The sequence below is a fragment of the Crinia signifera genome, chromosome 1, assembly GCF_055691185.1.
Source record: "Crinia signifera chromosome 1, ASM5569118v1, whole genome shotgun sequence".
In the NCBI taxonomy this organism is placed as follows: domain Eukaryota; kingdom Metazoa; phylum Chordata; class Amphibia; order Anura; family Myobatrachidae; genus Crinia; species Crinia signifera.
The window spans coordinates 170630083-170647827 of NC_139217.1; the positions used below are offsets into that span (position 1 = coordinate 170630083).

General features: G+C 41.0%; 1 protein-coding gene across 2 annotated transcripts in view; it reads left to right on the plus strand.

The window, feature by feature from the left end:
- The window catches only part of SHROOM3 (shroom family member 3), a 381603-nt gene that overhangs the window by 270521 nt on the left and 93337 nt on the right, over positions 1-17745 (plus strand). The window contains exon 1 of one of the 2 annotated variants that reach the window (XM_083176829.1): positions 3584-3903. The exons of the other annotated variant lie outside the window; for it this stretch is intronic. The gene's annotated coding sequence lies outside the window, so the exon portion shown is untranslated. Of the gene's footprint in view, positions 1-3583; positions 3904-17745 lie in introns of those variants that run through there. 2 annotated transcript variants of the gene reach the window in all.

Consider the following 17745-nt stretch of genomic DNA (forward strand, 5'->3'; position numbering starts at 1 on the left):
GGTGAGGGGGGGCTGTTGGGAGTCCCCCTGTCGGCTTTCTAAGCAGCGGGGAATAAATGCTGTGCGCATGCGCACAGCGTCTATTCCCGCAGCCAGCGGGCTGGGGGCATGGCTAGAGGCTCACAGAGCCTCTGGGTCATGCCCCCATAGCGGCCAGGAATTTTCGACGCGCCTGCGGCGCGCAGCAGCTTTGTCCCGGCTCCTGGACATGAAAAGTTGGGAGGTATGGAACATGGCGCCTGATTCAGCTTGGATCGTATATGAGTATGATAAGCTGCACGCAGCACTGCGATCCCGATTCCCTAAGCAATGCAAATACAAGTGCATACCACCACCTGCATGCATTTACCATTGCATTAAACTGCAATGCGATCACACTTTAAAAAGGTATATTGCGACCATCGTTTGATCGTGTTCCTCTGTGACTGCAACTTGAGTAACTTACACAGGCTGCCTGTTTCAGCCCACCTTGTGAGCCAAGGAAACTACACCATAGGGATGGCCATCGATCATCGGTGATTTGAAATGATTGATGGTTTATGTCTGATGCTTTTGCCATGGATGGGGGAGAACTAGATGGTTTCCCTCCGTCAATGGTACAGTAAAACCAATGTTTTGCTTTTGTTTTGTTTTTTTCAAAGTGCCGGGACACAGGGCATAGCTCTGTCCCCAACACCTGTGAAGCCACGTCCCCATGTTTTGATTGGCCCACAGGCCAATCAGTCAAACACAATGGATGACCATCGATAGGTAAAAAATACCAATGGTCATCCATACCATAGTTTAACACTATCGATGACCAGTTGCACTATGGCAATGGCAATGATGGCCATCCCTAATACACCACAGTCCTTGGCTGGGCCACTCCCAGAAAACACACCAGCTGCCCCGCCCCTTCCAGCAAACGCCTCTGCCTGTCAATCAGGCTGAGGCGATCGGGAACTGTGCTGCTATTCGCAAATGTGAATGCAGATGAATTAGGCTCATGATAAACAGATTTTCTTTTTTTGTTTATCACAGGTAAGAAAAGCTGACAAACTGTGGCTTTTTCACTATGACAATCAGGTGTACTCTTATGTGAAATTTGATAAGATAATTGCTGATAATTCTGGTTTATAAATAATTTTGTAGCATTCTAGTTAAAATAAAGCACACACGACTGCTGTGTGTAATACATTTTTATACAGGATCATTTAGCAAATACCTATTTAGCTTGTTGAAACAGAATGCTCTTTCTAGTGGTCTGTTGACCAATCTGCAGTGATAAGGCTGATAGAATGACAGGGCTTATCGCAGAGAAAAGTTCACCGGGGCAGATGAATGGTATTCCTCTCCGCAGCAACACTGGTGAAAGAGTCAGGCCACGTCACTGGCTTGTCTTGGGCCACTCTGACCCAGCTTCTGCACTTTTCATTAAAATAGAAGAGAAACAAATTGTAAAACAAAAAACTATATTTCTTACATATATTTTGCAAAGGACACAATTTAAATAAAATAGCAGTTTCGCCACACTAGGGCTTATTCCTTTTAATAGGTATTTGGTCATTAGGTCGACATTGAAAATGTTGACATGCATTGGGTCGATCACTGAAGGTCAACAGACCTTAGGTTGACATACTCAAAAGGTCGGGAATTTCATACCCTACCATTCACTAGGACATGGAGGGAGAATAGTGTGCTGAGCATAGCGAGGCACCATGCCTGAAGCATGGCAAGTGCAACGAGCCATGCGAGGGGACACGTTGCATTGATATGGTGTCAGTTACAGTCTGCAATTGACGGGACTGTTCCGCTGTAATAGGGACAGTTGGGAGATTTGTCCAGCGGGACAGTCTGCAATTGATGGGACTGTTCCGCTGTAATAGGTACAGTTGGGAGATATGCTTCATCTCTCACAATTTTATGTATTTCCAAACTTTAATAAGTACCTCCTGCTACCTAAATAAATCTACACATTATCATCTGCGGGATATGAATCTAAAACTGGCCATACTCTTATACGATTTGGGCTGAGAAATCGAATGTGGCTAACCTCCGATCCAAGGTGCATATGATGCATCTGCGGTGACCACTTGTTGAAGTATCGAATGTGAGCCTCCATGCGATACAGTACCTCAGATTAAATGTGTGCCAATTCATTTACGTTCAATGTGGGGTACACACCAGGACGATATGGCCCAAAACGAGCAAATTTAGATACAATCTCGACTGATTGTATGTAAATCAGCCGTGTTTTGGGCCATTTCGCTGCCCTTTTGATGCGATCCCGATCCAATGCAGGTAGGATCTCAGAAACGGCCAGTAGTGGGTGCGGGTCGCGGTGTGTACCCAGCATTAGGCATATGGAGAGCGAGGTAAGAAACATGATGACATTTGTGGAAATATCTGCAGAAAACTAGCCATATGTTTTAGGAAGGAACCTTTTGAAAATGTTTCAAAAACATTATTGGGTACTTATGTAGTATCTGGGCTGCCGATTTTGTGATTGTATGCCTTACCTTAAGGCATACAATCAGATGCGATGCGATGCGATGCGATTCGATGCGATTTTGCATAGGATTCAATGTTAAGAAGGTCCTGTTCATTTCCCCACTATCCAAGTGGGCATAGAGTTGATTTTATATAGCGTGGCGAGCGCAGCGAGCCACCGAGCCCGAAGCGTGGCGAGCGGAGCGAGCCCCGCGAGGGGACGCATATTTCTTAAAAAGTATTCTGTGTCCCCTCGCGGGGCTCGCTACGCTCGCCACGCTTCGGGCTCGGTGGCTCGCTACGCTCGCCACAGGTTTATATCCAACTCCATGCCCACTTGGATAGTGGGGAAAGGAAAAGGACCCCTTTTTCCCATTGAATTCTATGTTAAAATGGACTCAGACCATTTTAACATTGAATCCTATGGAAAAATCTTGACCATCGCATCGCATCGCATACGATTTGGTCGCATGCGATGCGATGCGATCCGATCCGATTTCTAAATCGGACGCCCAGATACTACATAAGTACCCATTATTGTAAGATGCCTATTTAGAAATCGTCATAGTAAATGTTTAAATGTTTCTGTAGGAGCAGATTGACAGCTGCATTCTGAACTCAGAATGTGGAGCTGTTTCTTTGTGTTTCTTTTTTTTACCCTACATTGTGAATATTTTGATTTAACAAGAGCTTTTTGCCCTCAGCCATTCCCTTCACAGAACATGTGTTGTAGGTTACTTTACAGGCACTATTTATGCTTACAGTACAGTAATATAGAGTTATTATTTTCTGACAGTGTTACTTTGGCATCCATAGCTGTTTGCTGTGGATGACAATCATGCGTGCCATTAGAAGCAGAAGGGGGAGGGAAGCTCCTGACTTTTCAGTGCCAGAATCCATTTTCAAACTTTACAAGAGCCTTCATCTCCATTGTAATGCAAATTCAGTCCTCTGAGACTTGCAACCAATCAGGGCCAGCCTCCTTGTGGGATTACCTGGTTTTGGTAGAGTGATGTGGAAGAGAGGGGGAGGAGGAGAAAATCATTCACTTGTGACAAAGTGCTGTGTTTTACTGCCTGGCAGCCTCTGATGTGGGAAGGGGGAAAGTCCTTGCCACAACTGCTGCTGAGATGCATGTTCAGAGGAGCAGTACACTCCTTCTAGCTTGTCCATGCTGGAGGCAGCCAGCTTGGAGAGAAGGGTGCTCCTCTGTGTGTTTCACAAGCTATGTTCAGAGAGATCTGTCTAGGGACTTTTGTTAAATCATCTCTCACTGCTGTACTGTAGCTTGGAGTCTATCCCTGCTACCCTGCACATTACTGCTTCCCCTGGCAGTGATTGCACACCAAATGGACTTTTTGAATGGACTCGGTGCCCCCTCTGGATTTTTGGAATATTGACTCATGGGCCGCTTCTGTATACTTACTAATAATGGTAAGGTGTTTATTTTACAGCATTCTGAACAAAAGCTATGTAAATGAACCTGACGACTGTAATTTTACTAACGTGTGGATGATCTGAGCAAAAACATCTGTACAATCATTATAGCAATGTGACAGTGAGTTAACACTGATGATACTTCCCTCTGCCAAATATTTAAAAGGGTTGTATAAATGTTACTGTATGTGAGTTGAATGTCCCTTTCAATGTATACACAGGCCCATGTTATCACCACTGCTAAATAATTGGCAATAATTCACTTCTTATGCCGGCATTTAAGTGATAACATGATATTGATTAACTAATAGCACAATTAATAAATATTACTAACCTGAAAACATTTTGATAAGCTAGGAATTGATTTCCCTACTACAGTTTCATAGAATTTGTTTCGCAAATATTCCTTTTCTGACCTTCTATTACAATGATATTTGAGCCTTTCCCTAAAAGACATTCAAGATAAACAGGTATTGAGTATCAAATGTTGTATGTTAGCATTTATGTTCCAGTGATTCTGTCCTGGGCTTATTAAGTAATGTTGATGATTATGTTTTGGTCTGAAAATGTGACGATTTGCCGAAGTGTTACTGCGTTTTTATTCTTAAGATTCCATTCTGTGTGTGTGCTGTTAGGTAGTGTATAAAAGCTATTTATTAATATGCACAGGTGTATATGTAGCTGTTGACCTATTTAAAAACTGTCGTACTGTATGTCAATAGTTGTATAGGGCAGAGATTTAAAACCCGCTAACCAAGTTGTATGTTGTAATTTATATTGGAATTTTAGGCAAAAACTTGTTAATCGAGTGTTGTGCGGTCATATCATGGGTGAATTATACAGAGAAATGTGGTATATTACAGGTGCTGGGTTTAGAATGTACTGATCCTCAGTACAGGGAGTGTTACTCAGCAGCCTTTCCACCTACTGCTAACACTCAGCAGATATCAACATTCCTCTGTATATACATAGACATTTGTTATAAATGACCTATCAAGAATGTCGAGATGAAAGAAAAAATGTGCATTTGCTCACACATTGCTTCAGGACTATGTCTGTGCTATCAATTGATTGACATGTAATAATACTGTCTCTTGGAGAAAGTCCAGAAGTGTGCGTTGGTCTTGGATTTTGGATTGTTTCAGAGACTGACGACACGCTGATTGACAGGTTAACTACATGCAGGCATGCTAAACACAACTACTTTGTATTTAATTGTCTTATTGGGATACAAAAGTAAAATTCTGTTTCTGGGCTAGAGTTACATGGAGCTATGGGCCATGTTGCAATACAGAAGCCATACTGTATACAGTCACATGGCATCATCAGGTGACACACGTCTATTGCAACGGTCTGATAAAGTACCTGCAATTGCTACATTAGTACCTGTTGTAAGATAATCTAGTAGTCAGGTTTTCATCATTTGTGTAGTATGTCCTACTATTCGTATAGTATGAACTTTCAGGGTCTATGTACTAATAAATATGGCAGTGTCATGCTTATTATCAGTCCACATCTAAGTGGAAAGAATATTTTTTTTTGTGAATATCCTTGTGATGTATTGCGAATTTCGGTACATGTGTAGTTGCATGGCGCCGTGCGTCTGAGTCCCCTTGCGGGGCTCGCTTCGCTCGCCCACGCTGCGAGTTAGTTTAGATAGTTTGCCAAGCGTAGAAACCGGAAGTAGCACGGCGCCATGCTGGCGCCGTGAAACTACACAAGTACCCGAATTTCTACATGGACAGTGAATTTGATAGAACATTGTACCAATAAACTACATCCCAGCACATTGGAGGAGCCTATCACATTTTTGGAAGATTTCTTAACAGTTTGTGACAAGTGTCAGTTTTTGAGAGTATTCCAAAGGCAAAAAAGTAGGTACTGCTGTCTAAAAATGGCGCCATGTTGACTAATACAAAAGTAAAGTGTGTTTCATTTATGAAATTGTGAGCATGCACACTGTGATATTTTGAGCAAAATTGGGCTGACGTTGACATTATTTTGTTATTATTGTTTATGCCCATAAATGTAGTGGGAAAGATGGTGTCATGGACATTGGTGGTTTGTAATCTGTCTGAGGACCCTCTGGATGTTACTGTAACTAGGAACATTGACAAGATCTCCTCTAATGGAACATAAGTCAAGGAATATGCAGGAATACATAATCTCTGAGGTATACTCAGGTAGCATGAGGCGGTACTTTAGGATTGAGAACTGCACTGGGACACTAAGTTGGAAACCAAAGCAGTAAGGGTCTGGAACCATTCAGGTACACATAACTGACATTAACTGGTGAACTCATGTCAACTCCACTAAGGAGATTCAGGACAGCATAGTATCAAACATGGAATCATTAAACTCAGAACGATAGCCTGGGGTCAAGCTTGGGGAACTCAGGACTACCAACAGGATGTCGCTGCACTTCAAAATGATCTAGACACCCTAAATGAGTGGGCAAAAATGTGGAAGATGAGGTTCAATGTAGATAAATGCAAGGTCATGCACCTTGGGAGACATAACCAGTGTGCTAGTTATAACCTAAGCAGCCAGACGTTGGGTAATTCGGTACTGGAAAAAGATCTGGGAGTCCAAACAGATAACAAACTGGGGTGTAGTGCTCAATGCCACATAGCAGCAAAAAAGGCCAACAGAATTCTAGCATGTTTTAAACGGGGCATGGAAACTAGAGACTCAAACATAATTATGCCACTGTACAAGGCATTGGTTATACCTCACCTTGAATATGGAGTACTATTCTGGGCCCCACACTATAAAAAGGATATCATAGAATTAGAAAAAATACAAAGAAGAGCAACAAAACTAATTAGAGGAATGGAGAATTTAAGCTACGAGGAGAGATTGAGCTCTTTGGGACTATTTACACTAGAGAAGAGATGTTTAAGGGGGGACATGCTCAACATGTACAAATATATCAGGGGCCAATATAAGGAACTGTCAAACACCCTTTTTACTGCTAGAAAGGAATCTAGGACACGAGGGCATGAGTTTAGATTAGAAGAAAAAAGATTTTGTTCCCTTAGAAGAAAAAACTTATTTTCGGTCAGAGCAGTCAAACTTTGGAATGATCTTCCTGGGGAGGTGGTGTCAGCAGAGACAATAAATATGTTCAAATTAAGGTTGGACAAACACCTTTTGGTTAATAACAGCCATGAGTACAATTATTAATCATAAACTGTCTTTAACAACATACTATACAGCAAGGGATAAGCTATTAAAAACCTACGTTGAACTGGATGGACGCAAGTCTTTTTACAACCTTACCTACTATGTAACTATGTAACACCGTAGTTGCACCAACCTGGACCCCACACTCTGTTACTCAAACATAGAACTGGAATCAAACTCCAGTACTTAGAGCCAAGACAGGATATATATACACTGTAGTACTCTGGATCGCTGGCTCAACTAATTGTACAAACATGGACCCTGAACCCCAACCTGTAGCTCTGGAATCAGACCCTTGAAACTCTGAATCAGCACTAGATATAAAATAACCAGAACAGGAGTAGCCAGTAGCCAACCACCAAGTGATCCTGGAAATATAATTAACAGACTAAATTTAAAAGGAAGTCTAATGAGCACATGATGTAGGGCAATCCCAAAGTGGAAGGTAAACCTGGGGACATGAAGCAAAAATGAGAAACACAGGATCCAGGTGTGTTTGCATACTCTTGCAGCAGATAACTCTTAAAAACAAGAGGTGAATGATAGCAGGAACCCAGTCATTGGTGATAAGAACATATAAGTAACAGGGACTGCATTGGAAGGATTTAAGCCTATGACTAGGAACTATCCTAAAAGCAAGTTTAAATAGGCTGCAGTGAAAGTCCAGGTTGCTAGAATCATGTGAACAGGGCTGCAGCACATGGATTGGACAAAGGAACCATACAGAGAAGTCCAAGGTTGCTGCACCTATGCATCCAGCTTGTTGCTCAGGAGATGTGCGGAGAACAGTGATGTGGCAGTGCTGAGTGTGCTAAGTTGGGATAAGACCCTGATTTGTGACTGATGTCAGCTATCAGCCTGTGATTATTGTAATAATCTGTCCCAAGATAGTTTTTTTTGTGTCTAAATTGGAGGTTCTGCGCTTACATACACTGGGAGGGGTGTGGTATAGTGCTCCGGCAGTCAGCATTCAGACAGTCAGTAGTCCAACATCGGAATCCTGACTGCCAGTACCCCAACAGGGGGCGAGCGCAATGAAGCCCATTGCAGGCTCAATGCGCTCACCACGACATGGGCTCAGTGGCTCACTGCACTCACCACAGATTCTATTCTCCCTCTATGGGGGTCGTGGACCCCCACAATGGAGAATAGCCCTGTAAGTTGGGATTCCGACCGGCGGGCATTAAAACAGTCGGGATTCCGATGTTGGTCTACTGATGGTCAGAATCCTGACTGTCCGTAGGCCATCTTGCACACCACTTGGAGACATTTTAAAACAACCAAATGAATTAGTCAGGTGCAGCATGTAGAGAATATTTGAATAATAGTTTGAGTAACTAGGGACAGGTTCTCTCATGTATGGGCCATATTATGAAAAAGCCCTTTCTTCTGAAAATCATGGAGAAACTGGGAGGTTCCACATTATTAAACGATTCCTGTGAAGCCACCATTCTCATTGTTTGTAATAATTGTGATGGTGACTGTGGTCTGTACAAAACTACTAAGTTTCAAAAAAGCTTAACTTTTTTGAGATTGGCCAAATATGCTTTTGCCATCTTAAGATGGTGTTAGCCACTTTGTCCCTATGGAGGTAGTAATGCCAGAAAATGATGTTCTAAACTGTGCCCAGTAGTTTCTAGTCTCATCCGTTCCCAGCAATCATATTATGACTGCATAGTCATAGTCAGTAAAGTGATAAGCTGTATACTAGGGCAACCTCTTGCAGGAGATACTTTCTTGGCACAACGTTTTTCATAAATAACTACGATACTACGACAGATGAGAAAGGATTGTATACTATCTGTCCTGCCCAATGTTGCGCTACATAAGTAAGAATTCCTTCTTGAACACAGCTGTAGGTATATTAAAGTCTAAAATGTGTTAAAGTTCTTTGGTATCTCATTATGGGCTGGATATGCAAAAAAAACAAAATGCTGCCAAAACACTGGAAACTACTGTATTCTGAGCTTATATGTACCAAGCTCTGGAAAGTAGGCCTAATAGAAGCCTATGAAAGGGATCTACTTGGATCCCTTCCAGTATGCCTCACATCATACGGCATTTTGTGCAGAAGGTCTCCCGGTTCATAAACATGTAATTGGGAGAGCTGTCCTTTGCAATTTTATTTGTAATTCTAAGTGCATACCATACTGGTAAATGCCAGTCCAAAATGCAATGCGTACTACATCGTGCCCTTTGTCTGTGTGAAAGGGGCATTTATGTCTGTGCCCTCATCCACAGCCTGTTGCAAACCCCTACAGTACAATTTTGCTTAGTTTGTGTTAAATGATTACAACTCTTATTTTATAATATAAGAAGTACTTGTAATCTACTCATCCAAATAATGAGCTACATGTACCTGATATTTTTATGCTTTGAATAAACTCACCTAACAAATGATTAAATAATTGAAGTCCTTGAGCTGGTCCATTTCAGTCCCTCTAATCCTATACAGTTGCACAAAAAAAAAATGTGAACCCTTTGGAATTACCTGGATTTTTGCATAAATTGGTCATCAAATGTGTGTAAAGGCACAACACACCAACATCAAATTCTCATCCCAATTGTGAAGTAGGGTAGACGGGGCATCATGGTTTGGGGCTGCATTACTGCCTCAGGGCCTGGATAGATTACTATCATCGACAGAAAAATTAATTCTCAAGTATATCAAGACATTTTGCAGGAGAATTTAGGGCCATCTGTCCACCAATTTAAGCTCAGCAGAAGATGGGTGATGCAACAGGACAATGGTCCAAAGCCAAGAAGTAGATCAAGAACAGAGTGGCTTCAACAGAAGAAAATATGCCTTCTGGAGTGGCCCAGTCCTGATCTCAACCCTATTGAGTTGGTGTGGCATGACCTCAAGAGAGCGATTCACACCAGATATTCCACGAATATTGCAGAACTGAAACAGTTTTGTAAAGAGGAATGGTCCAAAATTCCTCCTGACTGTTGTGCAACTATAGGAAACATTTGGTTGAAGTTATTGCTGCCAAAGGAGGGTCAACCAGTTAAATCCAAGGGTTTACATACTTTGTCCACCCTGCACTTTGAATATTTACATGGTGTGTTTAATAAAACATAAGAACATACCATTTTTTGTGTGGTACTAGTTTAAGCAGACTGTGTTTGTCTATTGTTGTGACTAAGATGAAGATCAGAACACATTCTATGACCAATTTATGCAGAAATCCAGGTAATTCCAAAGGGTTCACATGTAAGTCATGTAATGAGAAGTCTAGCAAGTGCAGATTGGTCCTAATGCTCTTCTGCTCCTCACAGTGTATAGAACACAATAATATCACACAGGAAATGACCGCTTCTTCTGCAGGAGAGTGCCCTGTTTTAGATCTTTGTACCTTAGGTGAAAGTCCTTCTTTTAAGATAGCTATATCAGATGCAGCTGTAATCCCCTGGAATAAGGAAGCCGACCAGGCAGCCAGAGGATAAGAACAGCATATTGATTATCAGAAGGTCATTGGTGCAGACACCATTAGAACTGCAATATGAGGCACTGGATCGGCAACACCAATATTGAATTTTCACCTTTGTTAGTTTGATGTTTATACAAAGTTTAATCTACACTTGCATATAATGGTCACGCATGGGCACATTGGAGTAGCCAGTGACATCACACTGCCAGTGTGTTGCTATATAGAATGCTATTTATCCTGGCTTTAAAGGTCTGTAAATAAATAAACAAACAGAAGCCTAATAACTCTCTGGAATACTGCTCTGCTGCTACCAATGCATAGTAATAAAGCTCTGACTTAAAATTAACGATATTATTTTTAATTGCATACATCCTAGATAGGCACCTACACTGCCCACTGTTAATGTCACATAGAGCAGTATTCTCAAAATATTACAGAACTGAAATTGTATAAAGAGTGCATCATTTATTGACCATGTTCCTATAGATCTCCCAATGGGATGCAGTCAATAATCCCGACAGGGTCAAAATCTCGACTGGGTCAAAATACCGACAAGGACAAAATCCCGACAAGGTCAAAATCCCAACATTTAAAATCCCGACAAGGACAAAATCCCAACATTTAAAATCCCGACAAGGTCAAAATACCGACATATAGAATGTACAGGTGAAACAGTCAACATGACTTTCGGTTGACAGGTCGCAAGATCGACATGGGTTTTTTCACTGTTTTTTGACCCGACATGTGCCAACAGCCGGTATTTCATGCCCTTCCATCCACTAGGGCATGGTGGGAGAATAAAATAGTGTGCTGAGCGCAGCAAGGCACCGTGCCCGAAGCATCACGAGCGAAGTGAGGGACTGCGGTTCGCTTCCAACTGTGTCCATGTCGACTGTGTCGACATTCGTGTAAAAATACAGTGAAAAAACCCATGTCGACCTCGCGACCTATCGACCGAAAGCCATGTTGACTTTTTCACCTGTACATTTTATATGTCGGTATTTTGACCTTGTCTGGATTTTAAATGTCGAGATTTTGACCTTGTCGGGATTTTGTCATTGTCGGTATTTTGACCCTATCGGGATTTTGACCGTCGGGATTTCATACCGAATCCCTCCCAACATTTCATATGTGACTCATTTAATATTTAATATGTTCTGTGTGTTAGACAGTATCCATGAAGAATAATGAAGAGTGATAGACATGCAGTGGTGGTGCTTACAGTACTACATTTACCATAGAAGTATTACTATGATAACCCATTACTCTTTCCTCAATATGTTATATATATATGTAGTAGAAGCAGGGCTATTTTTGTTCAGGCTCTAGCAGGAACTGTGGCCCTTATTCTAGTTCACTCTTTCTGACAAAATATTTCTTAGATGGACAAAACCATGAGCACTGCAGGTGAGGCAGGTGTTACTTGTCCAGAGATAATTAGATTTGGGTGGGGTTTTACACCTGCCTCACCTGCAGTGCACATGGTTTTGTCCATCTAAGAAATATTTTGTCAGAAAGAGTGAACTAGAATAAGGGCCACAGTTCCTGCTAGAGCCTGCACAAAAATAGCCCCGAGTAGTAGTTATATAATAATAATAATAATAATAATAATAATAATAATAATATGTACTTTATCTCCAGAAAGGATTCTTTCTCTTTTGTACATGAGGTTAAAAGTATGTAAAGTCCAGCTGTCAGTCCTGTAATACCAGGATTTATCCCCAGGGCGGTCACATCAGTTAATTTTTTAAGGTCTTTATATGAGAGATTTTAAGCCTTTTAATGTTGAAAATCCCCTGCAACGCAGTCAGGATCACACTGTAAATGTTCTAAAAAGGAATTTAATTTTCCCCCTGAAAGAGAAGAAACCAAAGGCAACCAGAAAGTGTCGCAGGTGGTATCCTATTGTTCTAAAACGTTTGAACAGCTCCCAAGAATTTGATTTCTAAAGATGCTAAGAGATACCCAATGAGATGTGTGTAGATGCCACTGAATAGTTTACACGGTGCAGTTGTGCAAATGAAAAAGAAAATAGCAGGACCAGTGCTGTGGTTGAGCCTGAGCATAGATTAGAAGCGCATTGTAAAACCACAATAGGAGAATTATTAAATCTGACAATCCAGAAAGCAATCTCCTATCTCCCACATACAATTTAATGTTGCAACTGTGCTTAAGATGCATTTCAAACACAGGTAAATATAAACCTCTAAAAAATTAAAATTATTACAAATCATTTTTGTTTAAGTTTCTTGGTCCAATTTATTGCATGTCCCCCAAATGAACAAATTTTAAATCTTAAATTAATCAGAAGGACATACAGGTAAAATTAACAGATGGAATGCATTGTTAGCATCTGAATGTGTACCAAGTAGAACAAAGGGATTTAAAAGGAGATTTGCGCTTTGTGGTGCATAGATAACCCTCCCATTTTAGAGCCTAAACCTAACCCCCCCCCCCCATTCTAAATGCCTAGCCCCCCCCCCCCTTGCAGGCTTAAACCTAAGCCTCCCCTAGTGCCTAAACCTAAACACCCACCGGCCTAATGCTAACCCGCCCTGGGATGCAATCAGTCGGGATTCTGGCGTTGATATCTCCATCCATGTCAGGATTCCGGCACTTGTCTTCTGACCGTGAGTCTGTATTTTGGCATTGGTTTTACTGCTGGCATTCCGCTGGCTGGGATGTTGATTGCATCCCGGTAGGTAATAGTAATGTTACCTAATATCTCTATAATCCTCTGTAATTATTTCCTATCCATCTGCTTGTAGAGGTATAGCTACTATCTATCTCCTGAGAATATTCTCAAATAAAGTAGTATCAAAGTAGAGCATTGTTATCAATGTAGAATGGTTTTAACAATCATTAAATTCAAAGATTATAGAGTAGGTTACTGGTAGAAGGTAATTGAATTTGTGAGTGAATCTTTGCAAGTTGCTGCTGTGTTTTAGTATAAATATTTGGGTATTACCACAATCCTGTTTCTTCATTATCTGTGAGGGGATATTCTGATTCACTCGGAAAGGCACAATCACTCTCTAATGGACAAAACCATGTGCACTGCAGGTGGGGCTGATGTAACATGTGCAGAGAAAGTTAGATTTGGGTGGGGGTGTACTCCAAACTGATATCTATATTGCAGTGTAAAAATAAAGCAGCCAGTATTTACCCTGCACAGAAACAATAAAACACCCAAATCTAACTCTCTCTGCACATGTTACATCAGCCCCACCTGCAATGCATATGGTTTTGTCCATTAGAGAGTGATTGAATAATCCCCTGAGTGCAGCAGTGGACACAAAATCCCTGCTCTGGTGCAGAGATTGCTGATTCGAAGATCATTGCTGAGTCCTAGCAGTCCTAGTGCATCGCCTGTACTTAGGTTCATATGCACATGACTTCCGGCAGAGGGAGCTAAACAGGGTTGGAACCAGTGGTGTAACTAGAAATGCTGTGCTCTCCTGCCCCACAAAAATTCTGGTGCCCCCCTCATGCATTTATTATAAAAAAAATGTAAACTGTTGCCAGGGTGTTCATGCTCATTGGCAGGGGTTACATGTTTGTAGTCAGGGGTTATATGCACGTTTCCAGGGGTTTCTTATTGACTGACAGTGTTTATTTGCTTGTAACAAATGAGTTACATGCTTGTTGAAAGGGAATTTCATGCTCATTGTCAGGTCAAACATATATATATATTCCAGGGACAATATATATATATCTTCCAGGTAGCGATATACGCTACTAGTAGGACCTCAAGCATCTATCCATCTGTCAAGTGGGACCTCTAGCATCTGTCTCCAAGAAGGCCGCAGACATTTTTGGAGGGACGCTTTCAGCAGATTTCATACGGACAGCCAGATCCATTGGAATCTGCAGAGACCATGCGCCCCCCCAGCTCCGGCTTCCCAAAACCACCGCTTGAGGTGCAGTGCCATTGTTAGGCCACTGGGTGGATGATCGCTCTTCACAAATCAGTGCAATCTGAAGATGGCAAAGGTTCCCTCTGCAAAGCAATGAAAATTTAGCACAAAATAGAAAACATGTGCAGATCTTTGAGAATCCATGCACGTTGCTTGATATCGGGAAATTGCAGCCAAGATTTTTGTTCTAAGCAGTCCATCATATAATCAACAGAATACTTTTGTGGATTTTCTTAATCACTTTTGTTGGTGAAACGCTCATGCTTACACACTATACAATAAGTGAATTAAATCTCCCGATTATTGGTAAATCGTTCCAATAATTGTATAGTATGCAGATATTAGTAACACAGGGATAGTGGCAAAATGAAGAATTCCTGCACTCTATCACACTGGGTGTGTTACACTGTTCCCATATAGAACAGCCGCACCTGCCTATAGGGCTTCAACTAAGAGGAGTCACCACAGAGCGTTTTAAAATCCCATTTATTGTGTAAAATAAGAGAAAGCGTGTTCCCGGCATACATATTATTATATATAATTATACCAATTTAGTACTAGTATGCACTGAATTGTCTTAAATGATTGTTTAATGGTTCTCACACACTCTTCAGAACCTGCTGGACAAATTCTTGAAATACTTCAGGCATAGGAGGAAGAAAAAACTGATAATTTACGGTTCTGCGCTTTCTCTGCCATGACATCTGACAGTGTCCTGTAAATCTAACTATTGTGACCCAAAATGCTCTCGTAAGTTCCTCATGAGGATGGCGTCATAAGAACAATAGGCCTCACATTCCTCCTCCCATCCTGAGAGTAGCATCGCTGCATGGAAAGGAAGCACCTTTGTCATGAGCATTGAAAAGTCAAACCTCGAATATCTGCACGGAAGTGTTCTCATTTTATTCTGGACAAAGAACTACCTTTCTCTTCCTTGGTCTCTTTATTGAACTTCACAAATCACTGCTTGTCCGAAGAGAGACCTGTTTAGAATAGACTTTGCTCGTATCAAAGTACATTTTAGTTATCGATGTGCGTTTTGAATCAAAGAGTGTTGTTACCAGGTTACTTCAGTGTGTACTATGGTGTGAATAATTTCAGTGCAAGTCTATCCCACTAAGCAAACATTACGGACATTTCAAATTTGGACACAATTATGTGCCACGTACTGAGAAACATTCAGCATTTTAGTTTTACTACAGTCCTAGATTCATTATCAAGACAGGCCTAGTAAAGACGCACATCAAATGAGTCATGTGCATATATCAACTTTTCTTTGTATTTAAAAGACCATTGTGAATTAGTCTGTTGGGCTACCAGTGATTTTATTGAGTGCAACTGATCTTTGATAGTTTTTTAAATGTCACGTTTATCACACCAATGGGAATCCAAGCATACTTTTTTTTAGAATAGATGGTGTTTAAATTTAGCATATGTAACATTACACTGAAAGTTAGCGAAATATATTTTTACTTTATTAGGATTTTCCTCATGAAGTAGATATTTAATTGTAATGTATGCTCTAACTGGGATCACATAATGTCCATTGGAAATATGTAAATTATTTGAAAACAGTTGATATGTTCTGTGATTTGCATGTAAGCAGGTAAATGGAAATACATTTCTCCTGCCCAGGTATTATTAGAGTAATGTTGTTCTATGAGCAACTATAATAATATTTAGAATAATTTGCCATATGACGTGGCATTACCGTAATATGGAAAGTGGTATACGGTATAAGTCAGTTGGTTTCTAATTCCCTCTTAACCTATATCAGTGCGATCGTTCGCAGGCCGCAGTGAGTGATTGCATCAGTGTGATAGAGTGCAGGCTGCACGGTGAGGGAGTGCATCAGTGTAATAGAATGAAGGTTGCAAGGTGAAGGAGTGCATCAGTGTAATAGAGTGCAGTATAATAAAATAAAGAGAGCGCGCACTGTGTTGATCTATTTGATTTTTACTCAATTAAAAATAGATATAATTAAACAATACATTTCAATAAAAATATACACAATATTTATAAATACATATGCAGATACAAAATATAAAAAATATATAAAATTTACTTATAGGCATCCGACTTATATCTTTAGACCTGATTTGTGAGAGGTGCCTCTGTTCGAGCTATTGGATCCTTATAAAAAATCAATAATAACTCTCTTGGAAAGATTGGTGCTGAATAGACAATGGTCTTAGTTCATATGTAATAATATAAATGTTACCACTTGCTGTCCTCGTCCTCTACCTTCTGATGAAACTGTCAGTATTCGCAGACGGAGAAACGCGTCAAGGACCTACTGCATCCGACCTTTCTAGAGTTACCCGACCGCCTCTGAGTGATCCATATACACCTCTAATACTCCCGTGATTGGACTCTGCTACTTGCTGTTTCACATCAACGCATCCCGCGTCCTCGATCCTGGTGCCATTCCAATTACGTCCGTCCATCAGGACGCCCGGGCTACCATCTATTCTCTGCGACTTGTCAGCTCCCAGCGCCAGCCTTTTTCATCCTGGGGCCACGCTGGTCGTCAGCAGCAAAATTCGCGGCTTGTCAGCTCCCAGCGCCAGCCCTTTCCATCTCGGGGCCACGCTGGTTGTAGCGGACGAGCGGACGCCCAGATCACAGAGTCTGCTCCCGGTATCGGCTCACCTACATCAGAGCAACACCGGTTGAAGCAGACAGATGTGAGGATTGCAAATAACATCGCACGCAGACGAGGACAGCAAGTGGTAACATTTATATTATTACATATGAACTAAGACCATTGTCTATTCAGCACCAATCTTTCCAAGAGAGTTATTATTGTTTTTTTATAAGGATCCAATAGCTCGAACAGAGGCACCTCTCACAAATCAGGTCTAAAGATATAAGTCGGATGCCTATAAGTAAATTTTATATATTTTTTATATTTTGTATCTGCATATGTATTTATAAATATTGTGTATATTTGTATTGAAATGTATTGTTTAATTATATCTATTTTTAATTGAGTAAAAATCAAATAGATCAACACAGTGCGCGCTCTCTTTATTTTATTATAGTTCTTGTTCGTTTGATTCTAGAAAGGCACTTTAGTCCTTCTAGGTTTCTGGGAGCAGCCGTCTAAGCTGTGGACCTATATATACAGACAAAATCAATTATCTAACCATTTGCGCCTGATTTCTCCACTTAGTGGTAAATTGCTTCTAATAGAGTGCAGGCCACACGGTGAGGGAGTGCATCAGTGTAATAGAATGAAGGTTGCAAGGTGAGGGAGTGCATCAGTGTGATAGAGCGCAGGCCACAGGGTGAAGGATTGC